This window comes from Sapajus apella, unplaced genomic scaffold (assembly GCF_009761245.1).
Source record: "Sapajus apella isolate SASKATOON/1434 unplaced genomic scaffold, GSC_monkey_1.0 scaffold16, whole genome shotgun sequence".
Classification (NCBI taxonomy): Eukaryota; Metazoa; Chordata; class Mammalia; order Primates; family Cebidae; genus Sapajus; species Sapajus apella.
The window spans coordinates 17,342,064-17,361,390 of NW_022436956.1; the positions used below are offsets into that span (position 1 = coordinate 17,342,064).

The window sequence follows — 19,327 nt, forward strand, 5'->3', positions numbered from 1 at the left end:
TGATTCAGTCATCTAGGGCAGAGCTGGAAGAGACGTCAGGATCATCTAGTCCATCTCCCTAATTTCACAAACGAGAAAACAGGTGTAGAACTGAGGGTAGCAGAGGCAGGGCCAGGTTTCTTCCTTGCAGTACCCATCGTGCCCAGCTTGGGGTTTGTAAGGCAGACTCCATGGCCCTGCCCAGGCTTGGACAGCGACAGCCTTTCTCAGTAGCCACTCTCTCCACGCAGCCTGGCCATACACACACCTTGACTGAGGCTGGACAGCCTCCATCTCAGCATGGCTCCTGGCTACTGACACTTTGTTTCTTTGGTTTCTACCAGTGCCTGGCCCCTGTCCCTTCCTACAAGCTCTGGCCCCTAATAGTAAGAGCCAATTTCTTGAGCATTCACTATGACTCCCAGGGGGTCAGTCTTCTAATCACCATTTTCCTACGGGAGGAAGCAGACTCAGAAGCGGACAGCAGAGATGTGCTCCACGTCGCCTCACAGGCAGGGTTGCCGAGCTAGGATTTACATCTTCACATTCAAAATTCGTCATCTTGAATTTTGACTCGTGGGGACTGGACTGAGGAGAGGGTGGTACTGCCTGGCAGGGCCAGAGGTGGAAGGGGCTTGAAAAGAGGGTTCCTGGCAGCAGATCTACATATGGTTCAGGTGAGGGCCGTCCCCCAGCTTCCCACCTGGCTCTAGCTGTAAATGACAACTACAGCTGGAGCTGGCTCCTGCGCCCACGACACAGCCATTCATGCTTTTGGTTCATATTCCCCTTAATTACCAAGGCTCCCAATTAACGTGGGCTGCTGCGTCTGGTGCTGGGTTATTTTCTCTTATTTTTCCGTTCCTCGGAGTTTACTATTGCGAGAGACACCAGCTCTGTCATTGCGTCTGCCCTGCTCCCTTCCCACCCTAACCGGAGGGAAACCAGAAAGCAACAGCTGATGGCAAATCCGCTCCGGCGCTAGCACGCCCCCTCGGCGGCCGTCTCCTGTTGCTTCTCGGAGCCTGACTGCCCTTTGGAAAAATCTCTTCGCTCCCCCGCGAGAGGAGAAGGGAGCAGAGGACGCGCGCGAGCACGGAGCGGGAGGACCGGCAGGGAGAGGAGGAGAGGGGGTCTGCGCGCCGCCGCTACCCAGAAGCCAGCGGACGGCGGCACGAGCCGGGGGTCCCCGCGCCCAGCCCCGAGCGAGCCCCCGCCCCCGCCCCCGCCCCCGCCCCCGCCCCCGCAGGACGCGCCTCCCAGCCCGCCCGACTCCTAGGAGGAGGGGAGGCGGGAAAGCAGCTCGAGCCTCACCCACCGCCCTGCCCCCAACCCCGCCACTCCCAGGCTCCTCGGGACTCGGCGGGTCCTCTTGGGAGTCTCGGAGGGGACCGGCTGTGCAGGTAGGCGGCTGGGGAGGTGGGCAAAGTTGGCTCCTCTTTCCGAGGAGGGGCGAGGCTCGGTGGGGACGGATCTCGGGAGCGCCGGGTTTTGTTTGTTCGGTGGGTGTGTGCGGTCCTCCGCGGGCAGCGGGAAACCGGGCTGGGGATGTAAACAAGGAGATCGGCGTCGGAAGAGAGAGGAGCTTCTGGGGGAGGCAGGCTCTGGCGCTGGGGGTGACGCTGGTGGCTGGGAATTGCTCTCACTGCTGCCTTGAGCTTGGGGCCAGGGTTTTCGGGAGAAGGGGAAAAGGCTGCGCCCATCCTTTATCCGTGGGTTTTCCCTTTGTTACTTGGAAGCTGTGGACACTTGGTGGAGCGTGGGGAATTGCGGACGAGGGCGTGTGGCTGGATGTGAGTGTGGACACATGAGCGACGCAAAATGGAACTTGCTGGTTTGGTGCTTCGGGAAGGTGGGGCTGGGCAGTGGGCACAGGATGGGGGCGCAGGGAAAGAAGGATTCTAGCGCTCGGGGATTCTGGAGAGTGCATCATTTTCCCCCTCCTTCTAGTCTATCCATCCAATCCTGTTTCCTTTCCCGGAGGCCCTGGGGGTCCCTCATTGCCCCCTTTCCCCAGCAGAGCTGGCCCTGGCAGAGCTTCCTCTATTGTGTCTCCCAGACTTCCGTGGAGAGTTGGGTGTGCAGCCTGGAGCTTCCAGCTCTGGCTTCTGGCTCTTGCAAGTGGTGGCTGGTAGAGGAGGCACCCGAGGGTAGGAGCTGGGAGCAGCCTCGCTGGAAACATGGACTTGCCCCGTTCCCTGCTACAAGCCTGCACGCTCGGGGCGCCGTCGCTACTGGGGCTTCTTCCCCATCAGTGTGGCCTCTGCTTTCACTTCCTTTGTCTCCGTGGCTTCGTGCTCTCTGGCTGGGTTGGGATTTCCAGCTTTGAAGATGGATCAGTGGGCATCCCAGGCCCTCCCTAGAAGGAGCCCCCTCTGGGGATCCAGCCGTCCTCATATTACGGATGTATATGTCTGTGTCCGCAACTTAGCCTTTTGCACGTGACCTGCCTGGTCGTTGCCATGGAAACCCCTCCATTTCTCAGCCTCCCTTTTTTTTCTGCCCATTCCTCACCTCCATATCTCCTCCCCTCCCCCCAATATGGTTGCCTAGATACTGGTTATCCCTGGCTAGGAAACCTAGATATGTGGCTCCTACACCCAATTGCAGTGGCCCCTTACTCACACCACCCCCTTCACACACACTGCACATCACCACGCCATAGACACATATAGACACATACCACACTACTCAATCAACACACCGTCACACACCACACATACATCATACCACATATACACACATACACATCAAACACACCGCATATATACCACACCACCACTCACCACCTACAATGCTACACTGACACCCTACACTCGCACTATGCATGCACACACACACAGACACACACAGTGTAAGTCTCAGGCTGGGCTGAGGCAGGGGAGAGAGAGGGCAGTTTCCTTCCTCATCCAGAACCTCCCTAGGGGTGTAGAGGGGAAGATGTGGAGGCTCAGGAAGCCCACAAGGAAAACCCTAACATCTTCCTGGGAACCCTGCAGAAGAAGGCGGAGAAAAAAGCACTGCCAGATTCCCTCAGAAGGGGACCCCCTCCCTAAACCCTGCCTGGATAAAGGGTGGGCACAGCCCTTTTCCCTCCTCCTAAAAGCCCTGGTCCTGAGCTCCAGGCGTTAACAAGAGCCTTTCCCAGGTGCTGCGCTGCAGAGGCTGGGCACGGACTAGAATTTCAATCTCTCCACTGCTGCTGCTCTCTGCTCTGACCCAGAGAAAGCCCAAGGCTCTGGGAGTCATCCTCACCAGCAGAGTACCAAGGCGGACTCTGGGACCATGGAAGGCTCTGAGCCCCAACAAAGGAGAAAAGGAAAAGTGGTTTCTGTTCCAGGAAAGCCGAGGAGGGCAGGCCAGAGGGGCAGGAAGGAGAAGGAAACGAAGAGAGGGAAGGAGAGGGGCCGGAAAGTTAGGGCTACCCGCCGTTGCCTGGGGGTCAGGCCAGCCTCTCACCCAACACATTTTCCTGCTTTTTGCTTGGCTCCTCTAACCAGATCTGTGCATCTAGAAGAGGAAGCAGGTGTGTAAAGGGCTCCAGGCTTGCCAGGGTTCTCCCAAGACCTGTGGCTTCTATAGTTCTCAGACGGTAGGCACCTGGGGGAAGAATTTCTTTCCTGGCTTCCACTGAATCTTTGGACTGACCTGAGGACCCATTTCATTCAATCATTCAAGGAACTGTTTTAAGTGTCTACTGTGTATTAATTGCTGGGGACGTGAAGGTGAGGAGGGAGACACAGTCCCTGACATTGGAATCCTAGGTTTCTCAGAGCTGAAAAAGGCCTTGAGGGAGCACCCATTCAGGACATAGTAGGGAAACTGAGCCTCAGCAGTCAGCTGAGGCCTCAGTAGCAGCTGAGGCCCTCTGACTCCGCGGCCAGGACTTTGGCCGTCACACTGCCCGTCCTGCATCTCTTGCCTTCTTTTCACCATCAGAGATAGTGGGTGGATGGAAGCCTTTGGAGGGAGAGCCTTTGGTCAGCTGGTGACTGGGATGCCCTTCCAAAGTGAGGGTCCCCTAGTGGGTGGGGACAACTGGGGAGCCTGCTTTACAATGTTTTCTTGGAAGGCAAGGCTGGAAGGTGTGGCAAGGAGGGAGGGGGAGAAGGAGCAATTTACTAGACCCCTGAAACTCCCTGACAGCCTCAGGGGAGTCAGCCCACCGAGGCTTCCCCTAAATAAGAGCACCTCCTCTCTTCTTCCCAGCCCTGTTGGACTTAGTCGGCTGCCGTCTGGATGGCAGACTGTGCCAGGCAGCCCCCAAGACTCGCCTTCGAACAAATCACCTTCTGAGCACCCTGGAGGAAGCAAACCAGTCACGAAAGGCACAGCCTCAAGGAGGCAGGGAGCCTGGAGTAGAAAGGTTAGGTTCTAGTCCCAGCTCTGCCCCTGAGCTGCCATGCTACCCAAAGGCAAATGCATTCACTGTGCAAATATCCCTTTGGAGGCAAACTGGGCTTCTGGTGAAATCCAGAAGTGGCTTAGACTGCTCTTCGGCGACTGAAAGCCTTGCAGATTTTAGACCTCTGTTTTCGCATCCGTTAATAGTGGGATTTAGATTCATGATTTCCAAGGCATGTCTTCCTCTAAATTTATGTGGATTATAAAATCTTGAAAGAGATCCCTTTTCTCTCCAGATACCAAATACTGCTCATTATTTCACAATACAGGGCTGCAGCTGAGCTGAGCAGGAAGGGGCTGGACTCTGGTTATCCTGGAGAAAGCCTCCTTTTCACCCAGTGTGGCAGAAGGTGCCCAAGAAGTTGAAACCAAGCTATTTTCTTTAGGGCCGAAGGAGCTGGCTCCTCCTGGACGCTGTGATCTACCTGGTCTTTTCTACCAGGCTGCACACTGGGTGGCGTCTTTAAAGAGTTGCCCTCTGGGGAGGATGAGACCCAGGACCATCATTTTGGAGGTCCATGAACTCTTCTGCAGGGATAACCCCTGGCCAGCTGGAGAGTTGCAACAAGAGGGGCTGGTCGGGAACACAGTGCCCTGACGCAGTCCCTGATGAGAGGCAGGGCATCTCTGGCCGAAACAAAAGCATGAAACCAATTTGGCAGCACCGTCTCTGCCCCAGAATAGTGGAGGAGGGAGAGGCCCTGACCTGGGAGGGGATGAAGCCAGCTTGGAGGCTGCACAGGAACATGTTTGTTACAAAGATGTGGGAGGGAGCACGCAGCCTGGGAAGGGGGCTGGGGCCATGGGAGTGGGGCTGCCCCAGCTCAGACTATCTGATGTGGGCAGAGAGGGCCAAGGATGAAGGGATGTAGTTGGAATGACAGTGACCCCCACGTAGTTGGAGGACCTAGCCGGGCCCCGGTTGAGAGACCAGAGGCCAAGGCTTCAAACTCCCCCTTTCACCCTTTTAATAAATGTTCCCCCAAAGGGCAGGCAGGCCCTGTGGGCTTCTGAGGTTTCTCCTTCGCTGGAGCCCTCCCGTTCAGGCACATCAATGGGCTTGTCCTGTTCCTTCCCCTCCCCCACTGCGCACCTCACGTCCACCTCCTACTAGGGGGCTCTGCGACCTTCGTCCTCCATAGAAAGAGCCCCTCCATGCAATCACGTGTGCACTCACACTCGCACACACCTTCCCTTCCACACACATACATAATCTTCCACACCCAACAGGGTGGCCGGGGCTCACACGTTCCCACGCGCCCTCTCACCTTACCTGAGGAGCTGCAGTCTCTCAGACCATGGTGAAGACCTCTGAATCTCCACCCTTTCAGCCCACTGCATTTTACCCACTGGTGCTGTAACGTAGGCTCAGTTTTGCCATTCCTCTGCTCAAATACCTCTCCAGGCTTGACAGTGCCTATTTTTTTTTTTTGAAATGGGGTTTCGCTCTTGTTACCCAGGCTGCAGTGCAATGGCCCCATCTTGGCTCACCGCCACCTCCGCCTCCCAGGTTCAAGCAATTCTCCTGCCTCAGCCCTCCGAGTAGCTGAGATTATAGGCATGTGCCACTGCTCCCAGCTTATTTTATATTTTTAGTAGGGACAGGGTTTCTCCATGTTGGTCAGGCTGGTCTTGAACTCCTGACCTCAGATCATCTGCCCGTCTCAGCCTCCCAAAGTGCTGGGATTACAGGCATGAGCCACCGTGCCCAGCCAACAGTGCCTATTCATAAGCACAGGTACCTGGCGTGGGCACTCCAGGCTCAGTGTGACCTGCCTGCAGCTACCTCTGCAGGCACCTTCTCCAGATGGTCATCCAAAGCCTGGTACTGTCCCACCCTCTGCCTGAGCTTAGGCCTTGCTGGAATGTGCCACGTAGATGGTGGCAGTCTTTGTAGGCACACAAACTTGGAATCTAACCTGGATTCTGATGCTTCCTAGATGTTTTCACTTTTCTAAGCCTCATTTTCCTTACCTGTCAAATGAGTGTGAGGACTGAACAAGCTGAGCTGTGTAAAGGGCCCAGCATGGAGTAAACGCTCAGTAGATATCAGCTGCTGTAATAATGATAGTAATGACACATTATTATTTTTATGTCATCCTTCAAGGCTCCTCCCAAGTGTTCATTCTTTCAAGTAATTCTTCCACATTCCCAATCAACGGGCATTAAAATCCCCAATAAACATACTTCTCCCGTACCATGAATGGCCTGTGGGTTGTTCCTTGAGAGCACACCCCTGCATTTTAGCTGCGAATGGACACACCTCCCCACCACTGCACCCTCCCCTCCCAATGGCGGGTCTGTTCTCCCCATAGTGCCTGGCACAGTGTCAGACGCGTGGAGAAAGCCCAGTGAGCACCACGTGTGCTGTGACACCCCTGGGGAAGAGTCCTTACCACCAGGACACCCGGTTGCCCTTCCCGCCGGCCTCCCATACGCCAGTGCACACCCCACACTCCCAAGATGCACATCCCTTTATTACTGTGCGTCGTCTCTCTGCCCAGTTGCTTTGGTGGAGCCTAGAAACTAAGAATTTGACCCCATCTGAGGTCTGACTGAGAGACACTTAAAAGCTGAAGTCAAAGGAGAGAGGCTGATTCCTCTCGGCATTTTGGTAGCTGGGATTTGACAGAAACCCAGAGAGCAGAAAGGAGGCAGTGGAGGATGGAGGATACCTAGAAAGTTTTAAATGCCTGAAAAATTTCCTGCAGATCCTTAGGTTGTTCTGAGCTTAGAATGGATTTGATGTAATCCATTCAGGGAGGCGGGGGCTCACACGTTCCCATGCACCTTCTCACCTCGCCTGAAGGGCTGCAGTGTCTCAGACCATGGCGGTGGCCTCTGAACCTCCAGCCTCTCAGCCCACTCCATTTTACCCATCTGGGGTAATGATGCTAAAGTGCCCTTTCATTCACACATCAACATTTATTGAGCTTCTGCTGTGCTTAGTGCTGGGGATCCAGAGATGGCCGGGGTGTGCCTGTGCTCCCAGGGAGCTATAGTGTCATGGGGACACACATTGGTGACAGCCCTACGTGGGAAGGGGTGTGGGCCTTGGCTCTGTGAGGATGAGGATGCATTGGGGGAAGGGAGGGGAGAACGTGTTTCCTGAAACAGAGATGGAGTCGGGTCAACAGCCCCTTCTTCCAAAGGTAGGGCACATTTCTGGGTATCCAGGCCCATGGGTCAGGGTTCATCCTTATGCCACTTCCACCCCTAAGGAAGACTATATGAAATTGGGCAAAGTTCCCTGTAGGCTGAAACATGCAGGCCAGAACTGTCCTTCTAAAGAGGTAGGCAGAGAGAGCAAAGGGGGCTTCCTGGTACTGTGACCTGGCTGTGGGCAGGGTGGCGTGGGCCTGGATTCTGGGTTCCTGGCCCTGGTAGCTGCTCTGGGTTTCTGTGTCTGCTGCTGGAACTGCTGTCTGCCCTGTCTTGAATGGGCCTTTGTCAGCAGGTGTGTGGGGGAGGTGATCCCATCCTGGCCTGACTCGATCAGGCCTGTGCAGCCTGCTGGGGCCCCAGCCTGTGACTTCTGTGCAATGCCACTCACTATTCAGACTCTCTGGAGCCAGACTGAGATGTCCTGGTGGGGAGGAGGGGCTGCAGCCCCTGTGCTGGCTGGCAGAAGGCCTGAATCCCACTCTCTGACTCACTCCGGGCAGACTCAGCATTGGCTTGTGCCTGAGCTGGCCTCACAGTACTGTTCTGTGTGCCTACTTCTGAGGGCTGTTGTGAGAAGTCCATGCGTGATGGCTGGAATGCCCCAGTGTCACGGTTGTCAGTGACAGCGAGGTGACAGCAAGTCCTGGAAAGGGGGGCAGGAGTATGGGAGTTGGGCTGCCGCAGCTCAGAACATCTGATGTGGGCAGAGAGGACCAAGGAGGAGGGGATGTTGTTGGCACGACCCCCACGCAGCTGGGGGACAAAGCCAGGCCCACACTGAGAGACCAGAGGCCAAGGTCTCTCTACCACGCCTCCGCCTGTGGTCCAGTTTGGGGTCTTTCCAGGGAGACTTCCAGAAATCAGGCCTGGGTTTGTGATTTGTGAATGCTGTTTCTGTTTCTAAGGAAGAGGCCTTACTTCTTTTCAGTCAGTTATTTTCTCTCTCTCTTTTTTCTTCCTCTGTCCAAGTTTCTCTTCCCTGGAAGGAACTTCATGTTAAAGAGAAAGGCGCCTGCAGGTTAAAACAAGTCCCCTGCTATATGACAAGAGAGTTTTGCCTCTCCCTTCACACCCTGTATAGCCAGGCTGGGTTGGTTCTCGGCTGGTTGAGTCCAGGGGACCTGACGACTCAGCCTCCGGGGAATGCCCTTCTTCCATGATTGAGGGATGAAGGGGCAGCATTCCAGCCATTGGGCTACTGAAGGCACCTGACAGGAGCAGGAAAGGCCACCCTGGGAGGCATGCGCACCAGTGATATACTGGGCGGAGGTGTCCTGTCCTGCTCTGAGGCTGTCAGGCTGCCTTCCTGGCAGCTTGGGGAATTCAGCAGTGTCTGCAGGCGCCTTGAGCCCTGGGCTGCTGGAATTTCACCACCCTCTGCTCTCTCTTTTCTTTTGCCAGGGCCTGAGTCCAGTCTCCTCACCGGCTCCTCTCTGGAATATTGTTGTGGGGGGGGCGTGTAATCATGTAAAATTAGGCGATTTAACAAGAATTGATGCTTAATTGTTTATTTGATGGGCATATAAAATGCAAATGGAGGGAACAGGATGCATTTTCCACTGATGGACCTGTGGCCTCTGGTCGACCCAAAGAACTTGTTTTAAAAGGCAGCTTTAAAAGCCCTTGATGGCTGTTTGCTCTGTGGCTCTGAACTAGAGAAGCTCAACTCCTGTTACGGATTCATCAAATGCAGGGAGGTGAGCAGAGTGTTGGGGTGGAGTTGAGGAGTGCTTTTGTTTTTCACTGAGTTTTTGAATTTTTATTATTTTTCTACGAATAGACTATCTTTTTTTTTTTTTTTTTTTTGAGACTGAGTTTTGCTCTTGTTGCCCAGGCTGGAATGCAATGGTACAATCTCGGCTCACCGCAACCTCCACCTCCCCATTCAAGTGATTCTCCTGCCTCAGCCTCCGGAGTAGCTGGGATTACAGGCATGCACCACCATGCCCAGCTAATTTTGTATTTTTGGTAGAGATGGGGTTTCTCCATGTTGGTCAGGCTGGTATTGAACTCCTGACCTCAGGTGATCCACCCACCTCAGCCTCCCAAAGTGCTGGGATTACAGGCATGAGCTACTTCGCCCGGTCTTAGACTGTCTATTTAGAACAGTCAGATTTACAGAAAACGTGGTCAGATCGTATGATTTCCAGTCTTCTCTCCTGGCATGCAGTTTCTGCTATTATTAAGTTCTTACATTAGGGTGGTACATTTGTTACAATTAATGAACCAGTATTGGCACAACAGTATTGACTAACATTGACACTTTATTAAAATGTCCTTCATTGGTACCTTATGTCCTTCTTCTGTTCTAGGATCCCATCCAGGATGCCACACTACATTGAGTCATTTCTCTTTAGTTTCCTCTGGGCTGTGACTGTTTCTCAGGCTTCCCTTGCTTTTGATGACTTTGACCGTTCTGAGGGTCACTAGTCAAGTGCATTGTAGCATGAGGCTCTGTTGGGATTTGTCTGACGTTCTCCTGATGATTAGACTGGAGTGATGGGTTTTAGGGAGAAAGATCACAGAGGCAAGTGCCGATTTCATCCCATCACATCCAGAGGATACAATCATCATGATTCATTGCTGTTGAGGTTGACGGGACTGGGTTTTCCATCCCTTTGATGCCCCCATGCAGCACAGTGCCAAGGCCTGGTGATTGGAGCCGTGTTCTCCCCGCTCCTCAAGGCAAGCATGTAAATCCATCCGCCAGGACTTTCAGGTGAGGACAGGTCATGGGGTAGCACAGAGACTTTTCCAATAGGAGAATCTTAATGAAGTGAGCATGAAACAGAATGTGTTGTGTCCAAATCAGTGCCAACGACAGGTAACAGGCGCCCTTGAGTCTGGAGAAAGGGGTCTACATGGAGTGGTAGCTAGACCAAGATAACATTTCTTAACTTTGGCTGCACATTGGAATTAGTGGGGGAGATTCTCAGAATTACTGATGCCTTGGCTACACCCTCTGAGTTTAGAACTGAATGTGGCTTAATTGATTTCCGGGCATCTTTTTTCTTTTCTTTTTTTCTTTTTTTTCTGAAGCTTTCCATGTGATCCTAAGGTACAACCAGGGTTGAGAACTGGAATAAACAAGGAAGCGGGGAAGGACATTGTAAGTAGAAGGACCAGAATCTACAAAGGCACGCACATAGATACACATGTGGCAGAAGACAGAAAGTAGACCATCTTAGCTGAAAATAGAAGAAACTAGAGGGGTAGAAAAGGGGTACGCTTAGAGGTTTTCATATGCCACAAAAAGTTTGGATTTTAAAAAACGGAATAGGACATAGAGGCACCGCTGAATGCCTTTGAGTTTGGGAGGGAGGTATTCAGAATACACTTTAGAAAGGTTAGTCATGCAGCCATCATTGTCCAGGACAGAGGAGAAGGAAGAGGTTAAAGACAGGTCCAACTACTGCACTGTTAGGTAAGTTACCCAGAGGAGTGATGGAAAGGAAGTTCCGGTTAGAGAGATACTGCAGGAGCAGGCGTGGCTAGGACGTTGCTACAGATGCAGTGTGGAGATGGGGAAGGAGAGAGGAACCCCTGGAAACTTGGTGGGGCTGTAAGCTCTGTCAGGCAGGGAGGCCTGGGCTGTGTCTGTCGTGCCCACTGCAGTGCCCTCAGTGATGAGTGAAGTGCCTGGAAAACAAAAGTCCATCAGTAAATATTTGTGAATTTGGTTACTGGAAGGGTAAGGGTGCCATTGTTTCCAAAATTACACCTTGTTCCAAAATTACTCTCTTTCTCCACCAATTTCTCCACCTAAATGCAGGTAAATTTCTCTGCAGTGGAAAACAATCTGATTAAATAACTCAGGCCAAGATATAAATGACTGTTATGATTGGGAGTATTTCTCTTGTAGTGATGTCGTGACATTTAAACGTCTCTCCTTGGGAAGAATTGTGGAGGCAGATACATTTTTGAGTAGGGGTGGTCTTTATTTTGATTCTACACCGTCATCTGATTCTGAGCCATACCAGAAAAAAAGATGATCTGCAGCTTTGCAGCCCGATGGTGAAAGGCTGCCGGCTAGTAGTTCTGTTGGCATCCCTCGTGAGCTAAGCTGCAGTGGGCAGGATAACCTACAGCTGGTCTGGGACTCCATCCAGTGCTCAGCACAAATGCACTGGTATTCTGCTGGGCAAAGGGCAGCAGGGTGCCCAGCAGCTGTGAGATGAACAGAGGCCCAGGAGGGAAGTGTGCCTGTGCTGATGCCAGAGCTCGGCTGGGATTGATGGGGCATCGTTTGGAACAGCTGGGATCTGACAGTGGTTAACAGACATGCCAGGACCCCTGCTCCTAACAGGCCCAGGGTCCCAGCCTTACCCCAGCTCACTCATAGTCAGCAGAACAGAGTTGGGCAAGAAAATGTGAAAGGGGGAAGAGGAGATAATGCATGCCCAAGTTTTAAAAGCTGTATTCTGGGTTATTCTCCTCTGGTCTGGGTAAGAGCACCTTCAACAAGTAAGCCGAGCTGGGTCAGGAGTTAGGGTCAACATTTTTTTCCAGTCACTTAAACCCATTTCCCCCCAATATTTTTAGTGTGGTAAAATACACATGACATAAAATTTACTACCATTTTTAAGTGTACATTTCAGTGGCAAGGGAAGTATATCCATACTGTTGTATCATCATCACCATCATCCATCTCGAGTTCCCGTCTCTTAAAACTCCATACCCATTAAACACTCACTCCCCATTTCCCCCTTCCCAGAGCCCCTGGCAACCACCATTCTCCTTTTTGTCTCTGATTTTGACTACTCTATGTGCCTCATATAAGTGGAATCATATGGTATTTGTCCTTTTGTGACTGGCTTATTTCACTTAGCATCATGTCCTTAAGGTTCATCCATGTTGTAGCTGGAACCAATAAGGACATGGAAACGTGCTCAGCCTCACCACAGGCATCCTTTTTTTATTTGAGTTGGAGTCTTGCTTGTTGCCCAGGCTAGAGTGCAATGGCACGATCTCAGCTCACTGCAACCTCCACCCCCTGGGTTCAAGCAATTCTCCTGCCTCAGCCTCCCTGGTAGCTGGGACTACTGGCATGTAACACCACGCCCAGCTGAATTTTTGTATTTTAATAGAGACGGGGTTTCATCATGTTGGCCAGGCTGGTCCCGAACTCCTGACCTCGGGTGATCCACCTGCCTCGGCCTTCCAGAGTGCTGGGATTACAGGCGTGATCCACAGCTCCCGGCCAGGATGCTCCACCTCACCACAGGCACTCTTGTGTTCCTCCTCAGCCTTTATCCATCTCACAGCTGCTAGGCACAACGTTCATCCATGTGTCGGAATTTCCTTCCTTTTTAAGGTTGAATAATATTCCATTATGTGTACATACTACAGTTTGCTTATCTATTAATCCACTGTTGAACACCCGGGTTCCTTCTGTATTTTAGCTATTGTGAATAATGCTGCTATGAACACGGGTTTACAAATAACTCTTCAAGGTTCTATTTCCAATTCTTTTGGGTATATATCCAGAGATGGAATTGCTGGATCATATGGGAATTCTATTTCTACTCTTTTAAGGACCCACTCTACTGTTTTCCACAGCAGCTGTGCCATTTTTATTCCTGTTAATAGTGCACAGTGGTTCCAATTTCTCCACATCCTCACCAGCATTTGTTATTTTCTTTCTTTCTTTTTTTTTTTTAATAGGTAGCCATCCTAATGGATGTGAGGTGGTATCTCATGGTAGTTTTTATTTGCATTTTCCTAATTATTAGTGAGGTTGCGCATCTTTTCATGTGCTGATTGGCCATTTGTGTATCTTCTTTGGAGAAATGTTAGTTCAAGTTATTTGCTCATTTTTGAATTGGATTGTTTGCTTTTTTGTGGTTGTTGAGTTTTAGGAGGTCTCTCTTAATTCCTTATCAGATATATGATTTGAAAATATTTGCTCCCATTCTGTGGTATTTTTATTCTGTTGATAGCGTCTTTTGATGCACAAAAGTTTTAAATTTTTGTAAAGTCCAGTTTGTCTATTTTTTTCCTTTTGTTGCTTGTGCCTTTATTTAAGAAACCATGGCCAGATCCAGTGTCATAAAGCTTTTGCTGTGTTTTCTTCTAAGAGTTTTAAGTTTTAGGTCTTACTTGTAGGTCATGGATCCAGTTTGGTTAAATTTTGTGTATGGTGTTAAGTAAGGGTCTACCTTTATTCTTTGGCATATATACATCTGGTTTTCCTGGCACTATTTGTTGAAGAGACTGTCTTTTCCCCGTTGAATGGTCTTGGCACCCAAGTCAGAAACATTTTGACCATGTATGTGAGGGTTATTTCTGGACTTTACCCTACTCTATTGAGTGAGTGAAATATCTCTGTTCTTATGTCACACACTGTTTTGATACTTCAGCCTGGTAGTAAAATTTGAAATCAGGAAGCATGAGTCCTTCCGCTTTGTTCTTTTTCAGGATATTTTTTGCTATCCAAGTTCCCTTGAGATTCCATATGAATTTTAGCATAGATTTTTCTATTTCTACAAAAAAAGTCATTGAGATTTTGATAGGGATTGCATTAAATCTGTAGATAATTTTGAGTAGTATTAATTTCTTTAAAAATTTGGTCTTTCGATCTACAAACATGGACTGTTTTTTCCATTTGTTTATATCTTCTTTAATTTCTTTGAGAAATGTTTCTATTGTATGAGTTTCTTTCTTTGTTGGTTAATTTCTAAATATTTTATTCCTTTTGATATTATGATATGAAGTTGTTTTTTAGTTTCCTCTTCAGATTTTTTATTGTTAATGTATAGAAATGCAATTGTATTTTGTGTGTCAACCTTGTATCCTGCTACATTGCAGAATTTACTAGTTCTTACAGCTTTTATGTGTGATCTTTAGGGTTTTCTACGTATAAGATGATACTGTCTGTGAACAGAGATCACTTTACCTTTGCCTTTCCAATTTGGATGCCTTTTACTGATTTGTTTATTTTGCATAATTGCTCTGGCTAGGACTTCCAGCACTGTGTTAAATAGGAATGGTGAAAGTGGACATCCTTGCCTTGTTCCTGATGTTAGAGGAAAAGCTGTAAGTCTTTCACCATTGAGTATGATGTTTGCTACGGGTTTGTTTTATTAACATAAGCCTTGTATGATGTTGTGGTAGTTTGCTTCTATTCCTAATTTGTTGAATGTTTTCCTCACTGGAGAGTGTTGCTGTCAAATGCTTTTTATGCATCAGTTGAGATGATCACGTGGTTTTTTCCTGTTTTGTTAATGTGGTATATTGATTGATTTTCATATGTTGAACCATCTTTGCATTTTAGGAATAAACTGGGGCCTCCAATTGTATTTCCCTTAGTCCCCGTCCATTTCCATATGTGCCAGGGAGGCAGCAAGAAAGAGTGGAAGGAGCAGAGAATCAGCAGAATTAGTGACAGTTCCACGCATGCTTTTGTTAGCTGTTGGGTCTTGGGCAATAGCATGAGCCTGAACCTCTTCTTTTCTAATCTGTAAAATGACAGTAATAACCAACATCTCATGGAGTCGTGATGTTTCTTTGAGCTAATGCTGGTAATGTTGTCTGGTGAATAAGGTGTCTTATAAGTGTTTGGTGTTATTAACACCATCACATCCTCATCCTCATCATCATCATCCCCTTTGGCCAACGTGGGCAGGGAATAGGAATATGTAACATGTAAGACACAGCAGCTCCTCTTTCTCTCTTTACTGTCACAGATACACTGAAGGGCACAGGGCTGAGGGACAAGAATCCCTGTCTTGATACATCTTGCCCTGACCTCCTCAACCCAAGGAGGCAGGAGGAACAGGGTCATCTTAGGAACAGCACTTTTGTTTTGTAGAAGTACATTTGGCCCTGCCTGTGTTCCTCAGGGCCCAACCCTTCTAGAGAGATACCCTGAAGGGGCCCTTTGTGGAAGGCAGTGGCTTCTCCTTGAATGACCTTGGTGAAGGAAGAAGATTGGGCATGGTGACCAGAGGAGGAGGCTGAGGACCCTGTGGGCTGGGCCCCAGTCTGGGATAGCCGCAGGCCCCTGGCCTCTGTCCAGCAGAGACACTGTGTCTTCTGGGAAGTGGCCCTGCAGCCAGGGAAGGGCATGAGATGTTTGCTCCCAGGAACAGCAGCTGTCTGTTGGCTTTTCCTTCTTAGATCCTGCCCTGGTGCATTTTCCTGTCTGTTTTTTGGTGCATCTGTGTGAGTGCGGCACGCAGGGCATGGTGGAGGCCTCACAGGGAGGAGGATGATGTGAGGGCTTGCTCGATGCTTTCTCCAAAGCCAATTCTCTTCTCTCAGCAGCCTCCACCTCTCCTGGCTTCACCACCTGTGCCCCTCCTTCCCATTTTCTAGCTCAGTTTCTGCAGGGACTTGGCCCCTGGGCCAGCCTCTTCCATCTTGAAGCCTTTTGCTTTCTGTTTCCTTTGCCTGCCTCTCCCACTTCTTCTGGGGCATCCCCCTTTCAGTTTCTCCTCCTCCGGGCTTTCTCTCCTCTTCTGTTGCCTCATGTCCTCTGTCCGTCTTACTTCTGTGTCTCTTGTGGGGGCACCCTCAGTTTGGGCCTGGGAATATGTGTCCCATGCTCTGGCTGTCCCAGCCGGATGTGCCCTCCTTGGGCTACCCATCTGCAGCTCTGGATGACATAGGCTGTTTGTCTTGAGGCAGAAAAAGGCAGTAGCTGGGAGCCGGTGTCAGCTGTGGGCCAAGGCCCCACCATACCCTGTGACCACACGGGGACCCTGGAGCCTTCCAGTGGTTAGAAGACAATGCTAGGAGGAAGGAAGGGAAGGGAAGGGGGAGGAGGTAACTGGGGCCCTCTCCCTAGCCCCATCTCTGTTTCTCTTCCCATTTTGCTGGAAAAGGTAGAAATGAAGGAAGAAGCCAAGGACAGAGTTGTGGAGTGATATAGTAATGATACTGACAGGTGATGCTTAACCAGCAGTTACTATTCACCAGGCGCTGTGCTCAGCTCCATACACAGGCTGTCTCTTTTCATTGCAAATGCCAGCAACAGAACCCATCTAGTTTAGGTGAAGCAGGGGCATCAGTTCACAGAGCCAGCCTCAGGAAGGGTGGGGTCCTCTGGTTTGGGAACACAGGGGCTTGAGGCCTGGCTAGGAAGCTCTCCTGGCCCCTCCTCCCTGCCTCTCTCCCATGCCAGCTCTGTACCTGTCAGCTGCTGGCCAGCTTCTTCCCAGACAGACTCCTCCCTGCATGTGGCAGATGAGGTCTTTCTTACCAGGTCTTTTAGCTACAATGGAGGAGCCGCAATTGGCCGGCTCCCACAGACCAGCAGGGTTAGAGTGGGGGTGGAGCAGGCTACCTTCCAAAAGGAGATGCCACCCACAGAAGAGGGGACTAATGTGGGCACAGAGGCCACCTCATCGGACCCTCACTGCTGCCGAGATGCATGCTATGATTCCCATTTTGCAGTTGCAGAAGCCAAGACTCAGAGAAGCCAAGTAACGCTCCTGAGGCCACAAAGCCACTAGTGGCAGAGAGGAGGGAGAGCTGAGTGCTCAGAGCAAGGACCCTGGAGCCAGGTTGCTTGGAATTGGATCTGGGCTCTGCTACTTTCTAGCTCTGGGATTTGGGGCAGGTTACTTAACCTTTCTGGCCGAAGTCTGCCCATCTGTGTAATGGGAATGATCACAATAATAGCTGTTTCCTAGAACTGTTGTAAGGGTAAAGTGAGTTAAATACGTAAACCATTTAGAACAATGCTTGGCACGGCATGAGCGCCTTGTGAATGTTACATATTGTTATCAGGGTGTTTTACAGTTTACAAAGAACCTTCACGTGTCTTATCTTACTTGACCTTGATCATAGACTTGGAAAGTAGACAGGAGAATGGACTGGCTGATTCTGCACTGATTCTGCACTGCCTGCTCTCACCCTCAGCCTGATCAGATGCAGGGTTCTGTCGCCTGTTTTTAAAAATCCCCCACCCAAGTAAACAGCTCTCTGTCCAACAAGGAAATATTGATTCTCTCTCAGGTGTGAGTTGGAAGGTTGTACATTCTGCTTTCTCTCTTGTGCATGAATATGTATGAAGCCAGACATGCTGGGAACTTGGTTGATAAATTTTCATCTAGAGGGAGGAGCCCCTAGTTTGCGGCTCTCTGCGCAGAGCTCGTTAGACGCTCCCAGGTAGCCGCGTCTGCAGCCTCAGCCTGCTGGACTGGGATGGGAATGAGAAAACAGGGTGGCAGCTACCTAAGGAAGGTAGGTCCTTCAAAGAGCCACAGTGTGGATGGCCCACCATGGATCTCTGCCCCCAAGTGGATGTCATCCCTCACTGTGAGGTGGAGCCCGAGGGCTGGAGTTTGGGGCTGACTCTGGGATGGAGGCCAACCCCGCCCACCACCAACAGCCAGGCACACAGAGCAGGGCTGAAGCCCGGAATCCTGCACTCACTCACCAGGGGACCTCTCTTTCCCTGCCTCAGTTTCTTTCCCTGTAAAATGGGTTTTATGATAACAAAATGCCTTCCGTAGACATGAAGCTCAACTCTTCACTCTCTCACACAGAGGAGCAAACAGGTGATGAGAACAAGCCTTTCCCGTGACCCCAGCTGCACAGCGAGGGTGAGTTTGGTGCAGTAGGTACCGCAGGTAGCTATTGCTGTGGCATGGATCTGAGTAGCATATGACCAGACTAAGGATGAAAACAGGGAACCGCAGACTAAAAATTATCACAAATTGGTCAGATGTATTGGGAGAGAGGTGGAATCTTTATATTCCTAAGACCTTAGCAAGTCTTACTGTTTGGGAGGAAAATAGGGGGAGGGAGTCTCATTTATCTGTGCTGAGGAAGAGCTTTTGGAGACAAGGGACTAGCACCGGAGGCTTTTAAGGCCTCCTTAGTCTTGGATTTCATGAAAGGGCCATATGTGCACATTGTCAGAGTTGCCATTGTCAGAGTTACCATTAAGGATTAAGTGAGAATAAATATTTAAAGCACTAAGAATAGTACCTGACCTGTATAATTTGTCATGATTGTAATTATGACCTCTTGTATCCAATACAGACCCCAAGACTGGGCCTCAGTGTGGGTCTTCATCTCAGAATGTTTAATTCCTCTTAGTTTGTTCTGTGGCATCCATAGAAGAGCTCCTATGATGTGGGCTGATCTCTGTGCCCAGCCTTCTGGTTCAAGGCCGCTGCCTAGGAAGTGTGCAGTATGAGTCAGGGTGGGCTTTGTAAAGGCACAAGGAGCTCCAACCCTAGACCTCTCTCCCCAGGAGATTCATGTCCCCAGCCAGTGGCTCCACAGTGTCCTGCCAAACTGGGTGTGGCTGGACCCAGGGTTGCGACACACTGGCTTGGGGCGAGAGTCTTACACAATGGCTAGGAGACGGGAGCTGTATCTCATAGCTACATGAGTAAACGGGCTTTTGAGCAGCCTCCCAGAAGGGGCTGAAAATGAAGCAGAATCAGCTGGGTGCAGTAGCTCATGCCTGTAATTCCAGCACTTTGGGAGGCTGAGGCAGGTGGATTACCTGAGGTCAGGAGTTCAAGACCACCCTGGCCAATATGGTGAAACCCCGCCTCTACTAAAAATACAAAAATTATCTGGGCATGGTGGCTCGCAACTGTAGTCCCAGCTACTTGGGAGGATGAGGCAAGAGAATCACTTGAACCTGGGAGGCAGAGGTTGCAATGAGCTGAGATTACGCCACTGTGCCACTGCACTCCAGCCTGGCAACAGAGTGAGACTTACAGAAACAGAGGATGAACCTGGTCTATGGCACTGGGACCCTGTGGCTTGGGAGCTTTGGCAGTAGAATATTTAGGTCACAAAGTTGGGGATGTGA

At 50.5% G+C, this 19,327-nt stretch overlaps 1 protein-coding gene across 8 annotated transcripts in view; it reads left to right on the forward strand.

The window, feature by feature from the left end:
* Positions 1-476: 476 nt before the first annotated feature.
* FXYD6 (FXYD domain containing ion transport regulator 6) overlaps positions 477-19,327 on the forward strand; it is a 39,721-nt gene continuing 20,870 nt past the window's right edge. For 2 of the 8 annotated variants that reach the window (XM_032285373.1, XM_032285378.1), the window contains exon 1: positions 777-1,382. The gene's annotated coding sequence lies outside the window, so the exon portion shown is untranslated. Of the gene's footprint in view, positions 657-776; positions 1,383-1,592; positions 1,692-10,578; positions 10,658-19,327 lie in introns of those variants that run through there. The other 6 variants (XM_032285374.1, XM_032285379.1, XM_032285375.1 and 3 more) reach the window with 5 other exon arrangements.